Raw genomic sequence first — 19,375 nt, 5'->3', positions numbered from 1 at the left:
ATGTTGTCCCTATTTTCAAAAAGGGGAAAAGAGAGGACCCAAATAATTACCGCCCAGTCAGTCTGACATCAATAGCAGGGAAGATTCTGGAACAGATCATTAAGCAAACAGTCTGTGAGCACCTAGAAAGGAATGCTGTGATCACCAATAGTCAGCATGGATTTCTGAAAAATAAGTCATGTCAGACTAACCTGATCTCGTTTTTTGACAGAATTACAAGCCTGGTAGATGAAGGGAACGCAGTGGATGTAGCCTACCTTGATTTCAGCAAGGCATTTGACAAGGTGCCCCATGATATTCTTGTAAAGAAGCTGGTAAAATGCGGTCTTGACTATGCTACCACTCAGTGGATTTGTAACTGGCTGACTGACCGAACCCAAAGGGTGCTCATCAATGGTTCCTCTTCATCCTGGAGAAGAGTGACTAGTGGGGTGCCACAGGGTTCTGTCTTGGGCCCGGTCTTATTCAACATCTTTATCAACGACTTGGATGATGGACTCAAGGGCATCCTGATCAAATTTGCAGATGACACCAAACTGGGAGGGGTGGCTAACACCCCAGAGGACAGGATCACACTTCAAAACGACCTTGACAGATTAGAGAACTGGGCAAAAGCAAACAAGATGAATTTTAACAGGGAGAAATGTAAAGTATTGCACTTGGGCAAAAAAAATGAGAGGCACAAATACAAGATGGGTGACACCTGGCTTGAGAGCAGTACATGTGAAAAGGATCTAGGAGTCTTGGTTGACCACAAACTTGACATGAGCCAACAGTGTGACGCGGCAGCTAAAAAAGCCAATGCAATTCTGGGCTGCATCAATAGGAGTATAGCATCTAGATCAAGGGAAGTAATAGTGCCACTGTATTCTGCTCTGGTCAGACCACACCTGGAGTACTGTGTCCAGTTCTGGGCACCACAATTCAAGAAGGACACTGACAAACTGGAACGTGTCCAGAGGAGGGCAACCAAAATGGTCAAAGGCCTGGAAACGATGCCTTATGAGGAACGGCTAAGGGAGCTGGGCATGTTTAGCCTGGAGAAGAGGAGGTTAAGGGGTGATATGATAGCCATGTTCAAATATATAAAAGGATGTCACATAGAGGAGGGAGAAAGCTTGTTTTCTGCTGCTCCAGAGAAGCGGACACGGAGCAATGGATCCAAACTACAAGAAAGAAGATTCCACCTAAACATTAGGAAGAACTTCCTGACAGTAAGAGCTGTTCGACAGTGGAATTTGCTGCCAAGGAGTGTGGTGGAGTCTCCTACTTTGGAGGTCTTTAAGCAGAGGCTTGACAACCATATGTCAGGAGTGCTCTGATGGTGTTTCCTGCTTGGCAGGGGGTTGGACTCGATGGCCCTTGTGGTCTCTTCCAACTCTATGATTCTATGATTCTATGATTCTATGATTCTAAGATGAGCTTGAGCTCTTGGTACAGCAAACTAAATATGGCATAATAGGCATCACTGAAACCTGGTGGGATAAGTCCCACGATTGGAATGTAATAATGGGGGGATACAATCTATTTCAGAGAAACAGACCAGACAATATAGGCAACCCTCTCCCCATCGTCTGCAAAATCATTCTGTTGCAGTTCCAAAGCATACTCTATTTCCGTTTGGAATGCACTGTAGTCCTGGGGTTTCCCTCCAAACTTGTGTACCAGTTCCGGTACCTTCCTTGCTACGGGGGTGGGAAGAACAAAGAAACAGTGGGGTCACTCAGAGGAGAAAATGGTGAAATGCAAACAGGGGATGCAGAAACGGCTGAACTCCTCAATGCCTTCTTTGCCTCAGTCTTCTCCGATAAAGAAAACAATGCCCGACCTGAAGATTTTGGAGCAAATGATTCAGCAAAGGAAACACAGCCCAGAATAACTAAGGAGATAGTACAAGAATACTTGGCTAGTTTAGATGTATTCAAGTCTCCAGGGCCAGATGAATTGCATCCAAGAGTATTAAAAGAACTGGCAGATGTGATCTCAGAACCACTGGCAGTCATCTTTGAGAATTCCTGGAGAACAGGCGAAGTCCCGGCAGACTGGAGGAGGGCAAATGTTGTCCCTATTTTCAAAAAGGGGAAAAGAGAGGACCCAAATAATTACCGCCCAGTCAGTCTGACATCAATACCAGGGAAGATTCTGGAGCAGATCATTAAGCAAACAGTCTGTGAGCACCTAGAAAGGAATGCTGTGATCACCAATAGTCAGCATGGATTTCTGAAAAATAAGTCATGTCAGACTAACCTGATCTCGTTTTTTGACAGAATTACAAGCCTGGTAGATGAAGGGAACGCAGTGGATGTAGCCTACCTTGATTTCAGCAAGGCATTTGACAAGGTGCCCCATGATATTCTTGTAAAGAAGCTGGTAAAATGTGGTCTTGACTATGCTACCACTCAGTGGATTTGTAACTGGCTGACTGACCGAACCCAAAGGGTGCTCATCAATGGTTCCTCTTCATCCTGGAGAAGAGTGACTAGTGGGGTGCCACAGGTTTCTGTCTTGGGCCCGGTCTTATTCAACATCTTTATCAACGACTTGGATGATGGACTCAAGGGCATCCTGATCAAATTTGCAGATGACACCAAACTGGGAGGGGTGGCTAACACCCCAGAGGACAGGATCACACTTCAAAACGACCTTGACAGATTAGAAAACTGGGCCAAAACAAACGATGAATTTTAACAGGGAGAAATGTAAAGTATTGCACTTGGGCAAAAAAAATGAGAGGCACAAATACAAGATGGGTGACACCTGGCTTGAGAGCAGTACATGTGAAAAGGATCTAGGAGTCTTGGTTGACCACAAACTTGACATGAGCCAACAGTGTGACGCGGCAGCTAAAAAAGCCAATGCAATTCTGGGCTGCATCAATAGGAGTATAGCATCTAGATCAAGAGAAGTAATAGTGCCACTGTATTCTGCTCTGGTCAGAGGCCTGGAAACGATGCCTTATGAGGAACGGTTAAGGGAGCTGGGCATGTTTAGCCTGGAGAAGAGGAGGTTAAGGGGTGATATGATAGCCATGTTCAAATATATAGAAGGATGTCACATAGAGCCTCCTTCCTTTGCTTTGTCCTGAGCACATTTGCTACACCTGACCATCTTCGTGTCAGACACCAGCAATCTGGAAAACCCATACACACATCCTGCATGAAAAAGATGGTTATCAGACATAGCATCACTTGTCTCTCCAACTTTCCCACCATCCCCCATGTTAACATCACAACATAGTAAGAACAAGCCATTTATAATGTCGCTTTCGTTCTTCTGGATGGTTGCATGCTGTTTGTTGACATAAACAGAACATCCAGGCTGCATCAGCTGGGCTTCTCAACCTGGAATGAAAAACACATTAGACATCACAACTTTACAGCTTTTCAGTTCCACGATCCCGGTGCTATGTACCTCCAAGAAGTCTCCACCCGACTCTTGGATCAGACCCTTTTGTGGTGTACACGCGGTGAACCAGTTCCATCTTCCACAAAGGTGTTTCTTCGCCTCAGAATCTAGCACAAAAGATTCTTGCATCTCTGTACTGGAACAGCTAGTCACCATATCTGCGCTGCATCTTTGCATCTCTGGCCTTGCTTCATGTCACCTGACGGAAACGCTGCAAATGTTCCTGACTTTTGAACTCTGTCCAAACTTCTCACAGGAAAAACTTTCCACTGCTTCAAACACAGCAGTGCCACCTGCTGGTTGCAGTGAAGATTGGGATGACATGGCAGTCAACTCCCCTTGCTACTCCTGCTTTGGAGATTTCTCACCCTTAACAGGAACAGGAAACACCCCCCTTGTGCATTCTTCCTTCAAAAGCATCTCTTCTGTGAAGCTTTCAGTGTCAGGAACACAACCCTCTCTGGGATACTGTATCAGCTTTCCCTGGGGTATTACTTCTGGCAGTCCGCTCAGCAATTGCCTCCCACTGCGTGTGGGCGTCGGAGACAGCAAATCTAGCCCTCCGAACCTCTCTGTCATCCCGTTTAGCAGCCCCCGCCATCTTGAAGTGTCCATCGTGTGACGCAGCTTCAATTCCTGCTGAACATACACACTGTCTGGCATAAGACACAGCCTTTGTCTCAAACTGCCTTTTCAGTTCCGGGAACAAAACAACCCGCCCGCCCCCCCCCCCAATTCTTCCCAGGCTTTTTGCCTTGTCTGCTATTATGCAGCTTCATCGGGGGACTTACTCCCCCATAGCTTCACAAGTCTTGCCGCAGCACTCCTCCAGCTTTCACTTTCTGCCGCTACCCATTCTCTGCTCAGGGAATGATTCAGAAGCATCGGGAAATGTCCTCCCTTTGTAGCACATAAATCAGGGCTACATTCTTGGCAAAGGCTTGCAGCACCAAGCAGCTTTTCTCTCTCTGTCGAAAAGCAGCTTTTCCTATTTCCCCTACGTAACTTAGGGAGTGGGATTTTTGCCCCTTCTAGAAAGGTCTATTCCACAGCTTAGTTCAAGCTGAAACTACCTTTTTACAGTCCTTATCAGACGGCCACTATAAGTCAAGCCTACTTCTGCTTCTGCCAGCTGTAATTAGTGCCTGGCAAGAACTTCAAAGGGCTCTCGCCTTCTTCTGTGCACGGGCACAAAAACAGTCCAGCCTGTCTTTAGTTTCACTTTTAGGCATTTGCTATACTCACAGACTGTCTCCTTCTGCCTTCACTCTGCCAGTTCCAGGAGACTCCAACTGGGACAAAAACAGCCCCCGGTCCTTCCTCTGCAGGCACTGGGTCTGTGGCCCCGATCCCTGGGCCCATGACCATGTTAGGATCATCCTACTCGCGTGTAGGACCCTGGCAGAGACACATGCCCGACTGGCATTTTCTCTCCCTCCTGGTCGGTCGTTCGGGAGCTTCAAAAGCTTTCTTCAGACGGAACATCACAGCGACTGATACCAAGAAGCATCAGCACACTTAGGGATCCTGCAGAGTATTTGCAGTTTGCATAACAGAACTCAGCAGCACAGCATTTTGGCTAATCTACTTTTATTTACATATAATACACTTGGAGCATTCAGACTTAGCTGCTTCCTCTTTCTCATCAGACGGCAAACAGAAAAAGAACAAAAGACGATAGTCCCACTTCACGGAGCACAGTAACATAAACATCCTGTCTCCGTCACTTCCCACACTGTGGGATGAAAACACACCGTCATGTGATAGACAACAATCCCAAGACTTCAAACATGGAGTAAGAATCCTAACACAGACTACAGCATAATGGCGTCCGTTCTCTCCAGCGCCGAGAGAACAGAAGAAGTGAAAGTACAGTCCAAAGTACATACAATGAAAGAGAGATAAGGCTGTCTTCCGTTCCCACAGTCTTCTCAGACAGGCATGTGATTTACAACAAACTCAAATGCAGCGTCGGTGGAGTGAAATGTTAACACTCCCCCATTTCAGGTAACCAATGCTGCATAGGCTAACACAGCAGTAAGTGAAGTGAACATACTGTTGTCATACACATAATATACCCCTGTAGTACCCGTCCCACGTTTGGAACTCCCTGCAGCTGGACTGGCCTTGTGCCTGACCATTTTGCACTTCTGGTTACCTTCCTTCCATGGGACTAGAGCCTTAGCTCTGTTCCTGTCTGAAGAAACAGTGTTGACCCTTGCAGCCTTTGAGTGTGGTTTCGCATCCTTTGAGGACAAACCCTGTACCCCTTGCAAGACCTCAGGCTCTGAAACCTGTCCTGAGCTGCTAGCCACAGCTATATTTGCAACAGCAGTGTTAGCAAACTCACGAGCATACCTAGTGGGCTTTCCCCCCATAGCTCTTTCAGATCTGCGCATCAGGCACAGGTCTTCTTTATAGGGCTTCTCTTCTTTGAGAGAATAGTGACTCATAGTGAACAGTGGTTCCTCCAATTCTCGATCAGTCTGTTCTGATGGTCTGAGCGATGTAATTGCACTCTGGTAATCTGCTGCATCAGTGGAACTTCTACCTGTGCTCCCACTGTCACTGTCATTATCAGATTCCCCATCTGAGCCATCATCAATGGGATAAATTTGGAAAATGGTTACATTTGTTGGGAGATAACGCCGAGGCCTTGTGCCTTCCCCCAATGCAGCGTCGCCCAGGATTTATCACTCCAGTCTTCCGTCACGCTGATGCAACCCATACCCTCCTGGGACATGAGCACACGACCAGCAGAGTCCAAAATAGACACGTTAGCCTTGAGGTGTAACATCTAATCCTTATTTATTGTAACGAAATCAAACATAACAGTACAAACACTACAAAATAAACATGGTTCCTCTTTCTCTTCCTCGGAGAGAATGCTGAAACAAAACATCACTGTGAGAAAACAGTGGGAGGAAGGGAGCAAACAGTGCATCTCCCTTTCTGCTTATATAGCTGTAACAATCAGCAGCTGAAATGCATTACATACAGACACGTGATCCAACAATCCTATATTTTTTTTTAATGAAATTTTTTATTGGTTTTACAGATTTTTTAAGACAATACAAACATATAAAAAGACATACAAACACGTATAGTTTCATAACCTTTTTTCATAAACCGTGTTTCTCCGACTTCCCCATACCTCCCCTTTCTGCATCCCAATGTCCAAAAAGTTTTTAGCAACTCTAAATACATCTGTCAGTCCTCTATCTTCTTACTCTTTTCTTCATCTAATCTTATTTTGCTGTAACCCTTTCTTACTCAAACCTCGACATTCTAACATTCAGCAAGTTTATAATAGTCCTTAAGGTAAATCTTAAATTTCTTCCATTCTTCTTCCGCCGTCTCCTTTCCCCAATCGCGGATTCTGCCAGTCATCTCGGCTAGTGTCATATAGTCCATCACTTTCATCTGCCATTCTTCCAAGGTGGGTAGATCTTGTGTCTTCCAATATTTTGCGATGAGTATTCTTGCTGCTGTTGTAGCATACATAAAGAAAGTTCTGTCTTTCTTTGACACCACTTGGCCGACAATGCCCAGGAGAAAGGCCTCTGGTTTTTTAAGAAAAGTACATTTAAGTACCTTTTTCATTTCATTATATATCATTTCCCAGAAAGCCTTAATCTTCGGGCATGTCCACCAAAGGTGATAGAAAGTACCTTCAGTTTCTTTACATTTCCAACACTTGTTATCAGGCAAATGATAAATTTTTGCTAGCTTGACTGGGGTCATGTACCACCTATAAACCATTTTCATAATGTTTTCCTTTAGGGCATTACATGCCGTAAATTTAATACCGGTGTTCCACAACCATTCCCAGTCAGCAGACATAATGTTATGACCAATGTCCTGTGCCCACTTAATCATAGCCGATTTAACTGTTTCATCTTGTGTATTCCATTTCAGCAGCAAGTTATACATTCTTGATAAATTCTTAGTATTGGGTTCTAACAATTCAGTCTCTAATTTTGATTTTTCCACCTGAAAGCCAATTTTCCTATCCTGTTTGAAAAACTCCATTATTTGATGATATTGAAACCAATTTTGTACTTTATGTTTCATTTTCTCATGACTTTGTAATTTCAGTTTATCTCCCTCTTGTTCCAAGATTTCCCAATACTTCGGCCATCCGACCTCCATATTGAGTTTCTTCACTGCCTTAGCCTCCACGGGAGACACCCATCTAGGGGTTTTGTTTTCCAACAGATCTTTATATCTTATCCAAACATTAAACAATGCTTTTCTAACAATATGGTTTTTAAAGGCCCTATGCAGCTTAATTTTATCATACCATAAATATGCGTGCCAACCAAATGCATTATTGAAACCTTCCAAATCCAAAATGTCTGTGTTCTCGAGGAGCATCCACTCTTTCAGCCAGCAAAACGCTGCTGCTTCATAGTACAATTTTAAGTCCGGCAGGGCAAATCCCCCTCTTTCTTTAGCATCTGTCAATATTTTAAATTTAATTCTGGGCTTTTTGCCCTGCCAGACAAATTTCGAAATATCTTTCTGCCACCTCTTAAAACATTCCATCTTGTCAAGAATCTGCAAGGTTTGAAACAAAAATAACATTCTAGGCAATACATTCATCTTAATTACTGCAATTCGGCCTAACATTGATAATTTCAAATTTGACCATATTTCTAGATCTTTTTTAATTTCTGACCAACATTTTTCATAATTGTCCTTATACAAGTTCAAATTTTTTGATGTCAAATAAACCCCTAGATATTTCACCTTCTTAACCACCGTCAGCCCTGTCTCCTCTTGGAATTTCTCCTTCTCCATATCTGTTAAATTCTTTCCCAAAACTTTAGTTTTTTGTTTATTCAACTTAAATCCGGCTACCTGGCCAAACTGTTGGATTATTTCTAAGACCCTTTTCGTGCTAGTGTCAGGCTCTTGTAAGGTCAATACTAAGTCATCTGCAAATGCCCTTAACTTATAGTGTTTATCTCCGACCTGTACACCTTTAACCTGCTGGTCCTTTCTAATCATGTTCAGCAACACCTCCAGAACTGAAATAAAGAGCAGTGGGGAAATAGGGCATCCCTGTCGCGTTCCTTTTTCTATCCTGAGTTCCTCAGTTACCACATTATTTACAATTAACTTAGCTTTTTGTTCAGAGTATATCGCACCCAGACCATTCTCAAATCCTTGGCCTACCCCCATCCCGTGGAGATTCTTTTTCATAAAACTCCAAGAAATGTTGTCAAAGGCTTTCTCCGCATCTACAAAAATCAGCACTGCTTTAGTGTTAATTTTCACCTCTAGCAATTCCAAAATGTCTATTATATTCCTTACATTGTCTGATAGGTGTCTTTTTGGGAGAAAGCCTGCCTGGTCCTTATGAATCTTCTCCATCAACACTCTTTTAAATCTTTTTGCCAAAATGTCTGCAAAAATTTTGTAATCCACATTAAGTAATGATATTGGGCGGTAGTTCTTAAGTTGAGTCTTTTCAGTCTCTGTCTTTGGTATGAGTGAAATATACGCTTCTTTCCACGGATCCAACAATCCTATAACTGCAGCATAGGGAGGGGTGAAATCCTAACATCCTCCCCCATTTCAAGTAACCCGTAGCTGCAGTGTTTCAGCCTAACTGCAACCGCTGTATATAAATCTGAAGTTGTTCCCTGTTAACAACTTTTGATAACAGATCGGCTGGAATTTCATTTCCCAGCATGTAGGACACTTGAATAAGTCCTTTCTGAATACACTCCATTGCACATTGTAATCTTAATTGTAAGTGTTCTTTGCTTACATCCCTCTGTAGCGAGTAAAGACAAACATGCTCTATTGTCCTGATACATTTAAATAGGACATTTCACATTCACTCTTAGGTCTTTAAACAGCTGTAATAACCATTCACAATCTAGAAGTGCATATGACAGTGCATTCAATTCAACCTTGTAAGAATTTAGGCTTACTGTTGTCTGCTTTTTACATGACCATTCGAAAATACATTGGTTATACATGTAGCACACTCCAGAATTGCTCTTGCTGTCTGTGATGTCACCTCTGAAACTTGCATCTGCAAAAATCTCAAGACCTCCAGATTTTTGGTTGGTAAATTTTAGTCTGTAGTGCATAGACCTCTTTAGATAGCATGCTATGCGTTTCAGTGCCTTCCAGTCTTTAATCGTAGGATTGTTAGTGTGTCTGCTCAGCAAATTAGTGCTGACAGCTATATCAGGCCTCGAACACCGGGCAATAAAATTTAGCTTGCCTAGAATACATCTGTACAGAGCAACATCAGAAAATGCTTTGTCAGTGTCATCTAACAGCCTGTCACCATTGGTGTATCTACAGGGTTTGCGTCAACCAAATTCAGTTTGGTCAATACATTAGCAATTTTCTGTGATTGGTGTACCAAGATATCACCTCCCTGGTTTCTTTCTACCTCCAGAGAAAGATAGTTTGTTACATTGCCAAGATCTTTCATATCAAAATGCTCCTTCAGTTGAGCTAGGGTTATTTTGTACAAAGCCTGATCTTTCCAAAAGAAAAGATCATCAACAAAGCATACACAATACAGTTTGTTTTGATAAACAAACATGGATCTGCTTTGCCTTGATGAAAGTCTAGAGAAAACAATGTCTCTGTTAATTAAGTATTCCAACACCGGGCACTTTGTTTGAGACCATACAAGGATTTTTTTAGAACACAAATCAATCCTTTCTTTACCTATATTCCGTCAGGTGAATGCATATAAATCTGTTCACCCAGGTCCCCGTACAGAAATGCAGTGTTGACATCATGATGAGAAACGTTTAGTTTCTCCTTTGCAGCAATTTTGAGCATAAGCCTAATGCTCTCATACTTCATGGTGGGAGAGTAGGTCTCGTGATAATCTTGACCTAGTACCTGTGAAAATCCTCTTGCGACCAACCTGGCCTTATGTCTCAGTACCTTGCCACTCTGGTCTGTCTTGGCCTTAAAGACCCATTTGCTATCAATTAGCTTCATTCCTGGTACCATTGGAACTAGTTCCCATGTTTTGTTTCTCTCTAAGGAATTTAGCTCAGCCTGCATGGCATTTAACCATGGTTCAGCATCCTTCGAGGTTAACTCTTTGACCTCTTGGAAGCTTGAAGGCTCTTGAATCTTCCTTGAGTTATTTATAACAGTTGTAGCTGTCTTTTCAAACTCATCAACAAATCTTTTAGGTGGTCTGCCCTTTGTGGCTCTTTCAGATCTGCGAATTATGCACAAGTCTTCAGGACTAATCTCCTCTTTCTTAGGAGAATCGCGGCCAATAGTAAACTGTGGCTCCAGACCCCAATCAGTGTCAGACTCTTCGGATGGTCTGAGTGAGGCCTTTGCACTCTTGTAGTCTGCCGTGTCATCGCTGTCATCAGCAGCACTACCACCTCTCACTGAACTGGTGTCTGAACCTGTGTCATCATCAGATTTCTCATCATTATTAGTATCAGGATAACATTGGAAAATTCCTACATTTTCTCCCCACTTTGCATTATATTCAACACTCCTAGTGAATCTCACTGTCTTCGTGTCAGACATTAATACTCTGTAAGCACCTTTTTCGTATCCCACGAATATTCCATGCATACCACGTTTGCTCAGCTTGGTGCTCTGAGGTGTGTGAACCCACATGTCAGAACCAAAAATTCTCAACTGTTTAACAAATGGTTTCCTGCCAAACAACTTTTCATAAGGTATGCAACCTATTGGTGAAGAAATTTTTCTGTTATGCACATAAGTAAAACAATTGAAAACTTCGGCCCAATATGAATCAGGCAAATTAGCATCACTCGAGAGATTTCATGCCCTGCTGGAGCGTTTGATTTGCCCTTTCACAGAGACCATTTTGCCATGGAGCTCTGTTGGATTCCTTTCTCAGCTAGAAAAGCTTCAAACTGCTGAGAAGAGTATTCTGCCGTCAGTGAAAAGACAACCCACTTGTCTCTTGTGGGCATTCTGCAGCCAAGCGCAGAATTCCTTGAACTTAGGAAACGCTTCTGACTTCTACTTGAGCAAGAAAACATAAATATATCTTGAAAACTGATCTATCCATACTGTCAGGGAACTGACATCGGAGCAGAGGGGGGAGGCGGTGCTTCCAGACTCTGCAGAAGAGGGAACGAGTAAGGGTAGAGAGAGAACGTCATCTGGGGAAGAATGTCCAGGTGACACCAGGAAGAAGGGAGAGGGAGAAAGCATCTCGGAGGAGAGGCTCCGAGACTCTGGCAGTGAAGTCAGTGAGGAGGGTGGAGGGGCACCACTAGGCACGCCCACTCTGCGCAGAAGGGTTACGCGCAGAGAGGCGAGGCGAAGGTTGTCCGTCAAGGAGTTCTTATGCTGGAGGAAATTTAGGAGACGCCCACTCACGGATTCGTCGAGCGACTGAGCAGCACCACCCAAGCTGCTCAGTCAGGGAAAGACACAACCGCCCCTAAGCAGTTTGGAACAGATAGAGGTTTACACACAAGCAACCCCAATTCCCGTGACAGCAATCCGTGAGTCTCTTACGTTGCTTGTGCGCAAGAGGACTGGGGAACAGTCATGAGTCAAACCGGAGGAGCAGGCGCAGGAGAGGGAGCCAGAGGCGGACAGAGTCTGGAGGAGAGAAACCGAGACTTGGAGCAGCAACTGGCTCTACTAGCGGCGCGGCTGGATGAAAGGAGGACACATGACGCCCAGGGGAAGATTACCCCCATCGCAAGAAAGGTACCGGGACTTGTGCAGTCGTTTGGGGGCAACCCCAGAGACTATAACACTTTTAAGACAGAAGTGCAGTATGTGCTGGATCTGCAGCATGACTTTGCCAACGATGGGGGAAGAGTCGCTTTCGTGGTGGGGCACCTGCAGGGGAGGGCCAGAGATTGGGTTCGACCCCTAATGGCGGCAGAGAACGCTGCCTTGAAGTACCTGCGAAAGTTCTTTTCCGCGATGGATCACATGTTCTCGAGCGATGTAGAACTGAGTGTGACGCGCAAAGAACTGATGGGGTGCAAACAAGGAAACCAGTCAGTGAGAGAGTACTGGTCGAGATTTGCTATGCTGATCCATAAACTTGGGTGGGATCTGAGTTCGGAACCAGTACAAATGTTATTCGAGGAGGGCTTATCCCCTTGGGTGAGAGACGAACTTTCCCGCTCACCCCGCCTGCAATCGATGGACCAGCTGACCAAGTTGGCGCTCTCTGTGGGAGTCAGGCAAGAGACGCGCGCTCTGGAAAGGCGGGAAGGGAGAGCAGAGCGTTGGCATGACAATCGCATTCCAGACATGCCAGCGTCTACTGTGCCGCCCAAGGAGCCAATGGAGATTGGAGGAGTGAGCACGCGCGGATTTTCAAACTCCAGCGAGGTGCGTAAGAAGGAGGGGGAAACCAGTAAGAGGTGTTTCCTATGCCAGCAGCCGGGACATTTTGCCAGAGCATGCCCTCAGAAGAAGGCATGGCAAGGAATGGTGGGGGCAGTGGGGAGTGAGGAGGAAAAGAAGGAGGCGCCGGGAAACGGCAAGGCTTGGCTGCAGGAAGGCGGGCACAGCAGCCAGGTGAGCAACCAGTAGAAGTGCCCAAACCAGACCCTCCCCGAGCAGCCATCGCCATAGAGGTGGTGCTAGAACTCCCAAACGGACACCCCATCAAAGTGAAGGCGCTGCTGGATTCAGGCAGCTCTTGCAACTTCTTTAGCAAGGATTTTGCGCTAGAACACCAGCTACAGGTGGTGCCTCTAGAACATCCCCTGCAAGTAACCACGATTGATGGGAGAGAACTTTTGGGAGGTGAGGTGACCCACCAGACCCCTCCTATGAAGATGACAGTTTCTAGACACACAGAGACAATTGCCTTTCATGTAGCCACCTTAGCAGGACCACCCATCATACTGGGAATGAGTTGGCTGTCACTGCACAACCCAGTAGTAGGGTGGCACCAGCGAACAGTCACCTTTGGGTCGGCCCACTGCGTAGAGCACTGCCATGGAGGAGAAAGCCCGAGGATGGCAGTAGCCAGGGTGGCAGGGGTGGCAGCAGGGGAAAGAGGGAAGGTACCACCTCAGTATGCGGACTTGGAAGAAGTATTCAGCGAGAAGGAGGCAGATCGGTTACCACCCCACAGGCCCTTTGATTGCCAGATCAACTTGCTCCCAGACGCTCAGCTGCCAGTGGGTAAGCTGTACGCCATGTCAGATAGGGAGATGCAGGAATTGCGGAAGTTTATTGACAAGAACCTGAAGCGAGGGTTCATAAGGGAATTGAGGGCGGTGGGGGGTAGTCCAGTGTTCTTTGTGGACAAGCGAGACTCCCCGGAGCCCAGACTCGTGGTAGACTTTCGCGGGTTGAACAGGGTGTCGGAACCAGTGACCTTCCCAATGCCCAGAATTGATGACATTTTGGCCAGGGTAAGGAAGGGGAAGATTTTTACCAAGCTGGACCTTCGGGGGGCGTACAACTTGATAAGGATGAGGGAGGGGGGTGAATGGAAAACCACCATGTTCACCCCTCTGGGAGCCTTTGAGTACTTAGTTATGCCCTTCGGATTACAATCGGGATCCAGCACATTTCAAGCTTTCATGCACCACGTGCTGGGGTCCTTGCTGTACAAGAATTGTGTGGCTTTCCTGGACGACATACTCATCTACTCAGAGAATGCGGAGCAGCATGTGAAAGATGTCAGAGAAGTGCTGAAAAGGCTGCAGGAGCATCAGCTGTGGGTCAAACTGGAGAAATGCCAATTCCATGCACAAGAGGTGGAGTTCCTGGGCTACAGGTTGTCAGACAAAGGTCTGGCAATGGACCCAGGCAAGGTGCAGGCCGTGCTAGAATGGAAGCCTCCCAAGAACCGGAAGGACGTGCAGAGGTTCTTGGGGTTTGCAAATTTCTACAGGAAGTTTATCAAGAACTTCGCCCATCTAACAGCACCCATAACGGATTGTCTCAGTAGCAAGAAGAAGTTCGTATGGACGGAGGAGGCCCAAAGTTCCTTTGAAAAGCTTAAGAAGGCATTCGCGTCGGAAGAGCAGCTCCTACACGTGGATCTGCGGAAGCCGATGAGGCTAGAGACGGACGCATCAGAGAGAGCTGTAGGGGGGATATTGCTCCAGCAGGCAAATGGGGAGTGGAAACCGTGTGCCTTCTTTTCCAGGAAGCTTAACAAATCAGAGCAAAACTACACAGTGTACGATCGAGAACTGCTGGCAATTCACGAGGCTTTTCGACGGTGGAGACATTTTCTTATAGGCGCACAGCACAAGGTCCAGGTGTGTACTGACCACAAGAACCTGGAATATTGGAGAACGGCAAGAGTGCTTAACCAACGACAGGTGCGTTGGGCTCAGGAGTTTTCCAAGTTTAATTTTGAAATTAGGTACGTGCCGGGGAAGGAAAATGTCAGAGCAGACGCCCTCTCCCGCAAGCCCGAATACGAGGAAGGGGAGGGAGGGCCAGAAGCACGTAATGTCATTCCCGAGGACAAATGGGTGTGTGGGGGAGTGTTCGTAGGGAGGCAAGAGCTGGCCGGGTTGACGAGGGATGATCAATATGCACAAACCAAAATCCGAGAAATTGGTATCACTGGGGAAACTCAGGGGGGGGGTTGAAGTAAAGGACGGAGCACTGTACTATAAGGGGGCATTGTACATACCTGAGGGGGATTTGAGAAGCAGAATACTCAAACAGATGCATGACAACCCCACGGCAGGACATTTTGGCCAACATAAAACAATGCTACTGGTCACCAGGCAGTTTTGGTGGCCACGAGTGAGAGAGGATGTGAAGCAGTATGTACGAGGGTGCCAGTGCTGCCAGAGAGCGAAGGGGGAGAGGTCAGCACCTGCGGGGTTACTGGAGCCCTTACCAACACCAGAGAGGCCATGGGAGGTGGTATCAATTGACTTTATGACGAATTTACCCAAAGCCAGGGGGAAAACGGCAGTAATGGTGGTAGTTGATTTGATGACAAAAATGTGCCATTTTATTGCGTGCTCGCATGCGGTGACTGCAGAAGAAACGGCCAAGTTGTTTGTAGAGCATGTTTTCAGGTTGCATGGCGCCCCCTTGAGGATTTTATCCGACAGAGGCCAGCAATTCACGTCCAGATTCTGGAGGAAGCTTATGAGTCTGCTGGACGTTGAGGTGGTTTTCTCAACGGCCCGGCATCCAGAGACCAACGAACAGGCAGAGAGAGCGAACAGCGTGCTGCAACAATATCTACGCTGCTACGTCAACGAGAGGGAGAAGGATTGGGTGGACAAATTAGCGCTGGCTGAGTTTGCATACAATAACGCAGAACATGTGTCCACAGGGATGAGCCCGTTTATGGCAAATTACAGATGTCACCCCAGGGATTTCCCAGGGGAAGGGGAGGGAAGTTGGAGTGTTCCCGCAGCGGAAAAGTTTGTGGAAGAGATGGAGGCTTTACACCAACAGCTTAAGTTAAACCTGGAGAGAGCCAAAGAAGAGTACAAGAGGCAGGCAGACAGGCACCGGAGGGAGGGAGAAAACACAAGAGTGGGGGACCAGGTGTGGTTGTCCACCAAAGGGTTACCGTTCAAAGGAGGGTGCAAGAAGCTACGGCCAAAGAGGCTGGGACCTTTCGAAGTAGCCCAGCAAGTTAATCCGGTGGCCTTTAGGCTCAAATTGCCATCTCACATGAAACTGCACCCCGTGTTTCACAGGTCCTTACTATCACCGTTCAGGGAGGGGAGGGAATTTCTGGGTCAGCAAAATGAAACACCCTTGCATCCACAGATGGACGAAAGGGAACTCAGTGGCCATGCAGCTGAAATTCTCGATTCCAGGTGGAAAGGGTGGAGTATTTGGTGGCATGGGAGGGGGAGCCAGCAGAGGAAAACGCATGGGTCCCAGCAGATGAGGGATGAGTACCTGCAGGAGGAGTTTCATAGCAGGTACCCGAGAAAGCCCAAACCACCAGAGAGATTCTGTGGGGAGCAATTTGGCACCACCGATGAGGAGGAAGCGTTTGCGGGTTTTCCCGCCTCCGAAGAGGAGGGAGGGGGTTGGCCCGAAGAAGAATCCGACTGGGAAGATTGGGAAGAGGGGAGAGACAGCAGCAAATGGAGAGGGGTGTTTGAATCGTCAGATGGAGAGGAGAGTTCTTTCCGAGGGTTTCCTGCATCACCGTCAGAGGGAAGGACGGGGGGAGGGAAGGGCCCTGGGAGGGAGGTGGATGTCAGGGAACTGACATCGGAGCAGAGGGGGGAGGCGGTGCTTCCAGACTCTGCAGAAGAGGGAACGAGTAAGGGTAGAGAGAGAACGTCATCTGGGGAAGAATGTCCAGGTGACACCAGGAAGAAGGGAGAGGGAGAAAGCATCTCGGAGGAGAGGCTCCGAGACTCTGGCAGTGAAGTCAGTGAGGAGGGTGGAGGGGCACCACTAGGCACGCCCACTCTGCGCAGAAGGGTTACGCGCAGAGAGGCGAGGCGAAGGTTGTCCGTCAAGGAGTTCTTATGCTGGAGGAAATTTAGGAGACGCCCACTCACGGATTCGTCGAGCGACTGAGCAGCACCACCCAAGCTGCTCAGTCAGGGAAAGACACAACCGCCCCTAAGCAGTTTGGAACAGACAGAGGTTTACACACAAGCAACCCCAATTCCCGTGACACATACCATGAAATATTGTGCTTTACCTAAAGATGGCTTTAATGGACCAACAAGGTCTGCGTGCACAATTTGGTAGGGCTCTTTGGCTTCCCTGCCAGATATTTTACCCTTTGGAGCAACCTAGACCTTGTGTTCTGCACATGATTTACCATATTTTTTGCACCATAGGACGCACTGGACAATAGGACGCACCTTGTTTTAGAGGGGGGAGAACAAGAAAAAAAAATTCTCCCCCTTTCTGCCCAGCGCCCCTTCAGCGAAGCGGCAGGAGGCGCTGCGCAGAGAGGGAGAGAATTTCCCCCCTCTTGTATTCCCGCTCTAAAACAAGGTGCCGTTTAAGGTGCGTTCAGGCGGCTACCTTGGAAGCCTGGAGAGCGAGAGGGGTCGGTGTGCACCGACCCCTCTCGCTCTCCAGGCTTCAGGTTCCTTTCGACCTGCTCTTTGGGACTGGCGAGGGGAAGCCCACCACCTGCCCCAAAGAGCAGGTCAGGGAGCAGCGGAAAGGCGCAGCGGAGAGGCTGCTGCCATAGTCGTGCGTCACCTCTCCAGCCGGGAGAGGGTCGCGGGGCTATGGCGTCTTTGCTCCATAGGACGCACACACATTTGCCCTTCATTTTTGAAGGGGGAAAAGTGTGCCCTATAGAGCGAAAAATACGGTACATTTCATGTGAAATCTGCAGAGTTTAATGGTCATCCCCTTTACCAGATCAGGCATCTTGGCAATGGCCTGAAAATTTAGATGACCGAGCCTCCTGTGATGGTCATGGAAACAATTTGCATGCGAAATTTTGTTAGTAGACATTGCACAACACATCTCATTACTTTGCATATCAACATCAGTATCAACATCATCATAGGATAATAAGAATAAGCCATTCACACAGTCAGCATATAGAAGATCTCTTCTGTTCTTCCTGATGATACATTTCTTCCTGCTGAAGGAAATGTTCAACTCTTGCACTGTGAGCTGAGAAATGCTCAGCAAGTTGTCCACCAAACCTGGAACAAAAAGAACATTACAAATCGTGGTCTGCCGATTCCTTCCATTTTGCAGTGTACTCAATATCCCTAGTGAGAAGAACTATGTTGGTGTCAGACATCAATACTCTGTACTGGCCTTTTTTGTAACCCAGAAATATACCGTGTGCACCACATTTGCCGAGCTTCTTGCTCTGTGGTGTCTCCACCCACACGTGAGACCCGAAAATCCAAAGGTGTTTGACATAAGGTACCTTCTGGAACAGTTTCTCATAGGGTGTGCATTTCATAACTTTGGAGAAAACTTTGGGAAAATTAATCCTGCGTCCAGTCAGGCTTCCCCTGTGTGGCTCTGATCGGGAACTGACCTGGCAGGAAGAGCAGAGTAGCAGCGGTCCTGCGTCCGTGTGAGATGAGGGATAAATCAAGTCCAGAGACAGTTCGTTGCTATCTCTAAAAAGCGTTTATTTACAAGCCATAAATCAGTCACATTCCATCGGAGCTTTCCGGCATCTTTCCCGTGCTAAAAGCACACACACGCAGCCTCTGAGCTGAGCTGCGTCTCAGGCAGAAGCGAAAGCACTTCTGAACAGTGACACAGACTGTGACGCACTTCTCTGCGACAAGCTCCTCCCAGATACAGGACACCACGGAGTTTTAACCCTGTCAGTTTCAAACTCCACATCTCCTGTTATGAGTTTAAATATAACAATTCAGCAGTTCAGTCCAAAACTCATTTGGCAAGCCTGCACTAAGCAGTAACGCTTTCATGTCCTGTTGCAACACCTGGTTTATCCTTACACACAAACCGTCGTTCCATGAAGACTTCTGGGTAGCAACTTTGTGCTTCACCCCTTGTTCAGCCAGGAAACTCCCAAATTCCCGTGAAACAAAATCCTGTCTCTGATCTGTGAAAAGACAATAAATTTTCACATCATGAACAGATTTTACCCATGCACAAAATTCTTTGAACTTTGTTAGAATCTGATTCTTTCTTTTTAACATATAAATCCATGCATATTCAGAATAGGAATCAACCACAATCAGGTAGTACTTGGCATTGCCTCTAGAGGGTGATAGAGGACCAATTACATCAGCATGCACCTGCTGAAAAGCTCTTTTGACTATTTTACTAGGCTTTCTGCCTAGTAAAACTATTTTACTAGGCTTTCTGCCTATTTTCCTAATACCTTCACTTCGCAGACAACGTCCATCTGCCTGTTTGATGGTGTCATTCTGCTCCTTAAAGGTAACAAACAAACCTTTCTGACTACAGAGATGAAATGTCGCCCCTGTATCTACCACAAAAGCATTATGAGTAGGTGAGGTGGTGCATTGCATGATCAAAGCAAGTGCCTGGGTAGAGCTGGGCTTGGCACAATTCTTGCCTC

General features: G+C 46.6%; 1 protein-coding gene across 1 annotated transcript in view; it reads left to right on the top strand.

The window, feature by feature from the left end:
- LOC310697764 (putative helicase senataxin) overlaps positions 1 to 19,375 on the top strand; it is a 302,418-nt gene that overhangs the window by 207,899 nt on the left and 75,144 nt on the right. The window lies entirely within an intron of this gene.

Source organism: Podarcis liolepis, assembly GCF_965112155.1.
Source record: "Podarcis liolepis genome assembly, chromosome: W".
NCBI classification, from domain to species: Eukaryota; Metazoa; Chordata; class Lepidosauria; order Squamata; family Lacertidae; genus Podarcis; species Podarcis liolepis.
This window is presented reverse-complemented; position numbering and strand designations above follow the sequence as displayed.